The sequence below is a fragment of the Dipodomys ordii genome, unplaced genomic scaffold (genome assembly GCF_000151885.1).
Source record: "Dipodomys ordii isolate 6190 unplaced genomic scaffold, Dord_2.0 Scaffold17, whole genome shotgun sequence".
Lineage (NCBI taxonomy): Eukaryota > Metazoa > Chordata > Mammalia > Rodentia > Heteromyidae > Dipodomys > Dipodomys ordii.
Window position 1 is genome coordinate 21553382 of NW_012267233.1, and position 2653 is coordinate 21556034.

The 2653-nt window shown below is 45.4% G+C and overlaps 1 protein-coding gene across 1 annotated transcript in view; it reads right to left on the reverse strand.

Annotated features, from left to right (window-relative positions):
* Cpne3 (copine III) overlaps window positions 1-197 on the reverse strand; it is a 53793-nt gene extending 53596 nt beyond the window's left edge. Inside the window, 1 exon segment of the mRNA XM_013012408.1 lies at window positions 100-197. The gene's annotated coding sequence lies outside the window, so the exon portion shown is untranslated.
* Between the last annotated feature and the right edge of the window lie 2456 nt (window positions 198-2653).

The following is a 2653-nucleotide window of genomic DNA, read 5'->3' on the forward strand; positions in this document are numbered from 1 at the left end:
CCCGGCGGCCCTCCGCGCCCCCTCCCGCGAGAAGCTGGTGGTTGGCCGGGGTGGGGGGGCTGGCACACCCGCCCCGGAGCGGGGAAGGCCCGCACTCACGCGCGAATCCAGTGGAGGGACGTCTGGCGAAGGTAGTGGAAAGGTAGAGTCCGCAAGGTTGCCTGGGCTGCCCGGGGTTTACAGGAACCGGGAGCTGGAAGGGCAGATGGGTGGGGGCGGGAGGGCGGGGCGCGGACCGCGGAGGGTAGGGAAAGGGAGGTGCGGGAGGAGGGGGCGGGGAGGGCTGGGAGGAGGCGGGGTCTGCCACCGGCAGCCCACACGGTCCCACCGTTCACCTAGCCAGTGATTTTACTCAACTTCCTGTCAGTAGGCTGTTTGCGGGAGGGGGGGGGGGCTTGAACTCAGGGCCCCGGCATTGTCCCTGGGCTTTTCTGCTTGCTCTACCACTTTGAGCCACAGTCCCCCCCCCTCCAGTTTTCCGGTGGTTAACTGGAGATAAGACTTTCCTGCCCTGACTGTCTGCAAACCGTGATCCTCAGCTCTCAGCCTTCTGAGTAAATAGGATTACAGGAATGGGCCACCAGCGACCGGCCAGTAAGTTATTTAAAAGGTATTCAGTTCACTGTTCAAAAAGAAATGCTCTCATTGGGGCTGGGAAAGTGGCTCAGTGGTAGAGCACTTGCATGAGGCCCTGGGTTCGATTCCTCAGCACCAAATAAGCAAAAAGAAAAAAGCCGGAAGTGGTGCTGTGGCTCAAGTGGTAGAGCTGAAGAGCTGAGGGACAGCACACAGGCCCAGAGTTCAGGCCCCACGGGACCCCCCCCCAAAAAAAGAAATGCTCTCGTTAACTGACTTATGTAGTTGTAACCCCTCTGTCCATCACCTTTAAATAAAATTTAAATTAAAAAAAAGCTATTAAAGAGATCACGTGCAAACTCCAAACCCAGGATTAAAATATTAAAATATTTGATAAGACAGAAAAACTCATGGGATATAAATAGTGAAACAGGAGCTCTAAAGCATACTTAGTTAGAAACTCTTAAATTGGGTGCACTCACTTGCAGGGTTATCCTTAATTTCATTTAATCTTCACAACTTTGTAACAGATTTGATACTATTGTATATCTTTTCATAAATGAGAAAGGTATGCTTCACATAGCTAAGTAGTTGAGCATTTGCCATAATGTCATAAATACTACTAAGTAAATTAACTTCTAAACACCCTGGTTGAAAAAAGAGAGAGAGAAGATGGTTGGGTTGGTGCTATTACTCAACTAAGCAAACCACTGTGGGAGATAGTGATAATTTGATTAAAAATTTAGAACTTCTGCCCAAGAAACAGGGACAAAATCAATAAATATACTTGGAAACTACTTGCCACAATATGACAAGGATTAGTTCGTTTACTTAATAGGAGAAAATACAGAAAAAAAATCACCCTATATAAATGAGTAAAAACTAATTGTGCAAGAAGGGGAAAAATGAAAAAAAAATAGGGACCAAGCCTTGTTCTAGATTTATGCTAAATAACTGAGCTTTACAGATAGGAGCTTCTGTACTAAAAGATGAGCAAATAATGTTATTAAAGACCAAAGAGATCTCACACACAACAAGTGTCAAGAGGAAAGGGTACAGAGAGTTGTGATACAGAGGGACTTGTAGATAAAAGTAGGGATTTTTTAGACTGGGGATTCAAAGACCTTTCTAAAATGGTATTTCATCTGACACTTCAAAAAATAAGATGGAAAACTGGGTGCTGGCAGCTCATGGCTGTAATCTTAGCTACTCAGGAAGCTGAGATATGAGGATCATGGTTCAAAGCCAGCACTGGCAGGAAAGTCCATAAGACTCTTATCTCTAATTAACCACCAAAAAGCTGGAAGTGGAATTGTGACTCAAGTGATAGAGTACTAATGGAGCCCAAAAGCTTAGTGACAGCTCCCAGGCCCAAAGTTCAAGCCCCAGGCCCAGGGGGGGAAAAAAAGGGATCTTTACAAAGATCTGGGACATAGCTAGACACAGGTGGCTCATAACTGTAATCCTAGGTACTCAGGAAGCTGATATCTAAGGATCATGGTTCAAAGCCATCCTACAGGAAAGTCCATGAAACTCTCCAGTTAACCACCAAAATGCCAGAAGTAGAATTGTAGCTTAAGTAGTAGAGAGCTCGCCCTGAATGAAAAAGCTAAGCGGCAGTGCCCCAACCCTGAGTTCAAGCCCCAGTGCCAGCACTAACTAAACAAACAAATGAATAAATAAATAATAAATTTTAAAAGCTATTCACCTGTAATCCTATAAGCCTATCTACTCAGGAGGCTGAGAACTGAGGATCACAGTTCAAAGTTAGCCTGAGCAGGAAAGTCTTGAGCCTCAGATCTCCAATTCTCCACTAAGAAGACAGAAGTGGAGCTGTGGCTCAAGTGGTAGATTGCTAGCCTTGAGCAAAAAAAAAAAACTATAGAGCAGCACCCAGGCCCTCAGTTAAAGCCCCAAATCAGTACAAAAATAAAAATAAATGCCTGGGGCCAGAAGAATTGTAAAGGGACAGAGGCAAGACAAAGCCAACAGATTGCAAGAAGAGAACAAGGCCTTTGTGTGTGGCATAGAGTTGAGAAGAGATTTATTTATTTTATTTCCTAAGGTTGCTGGCTCT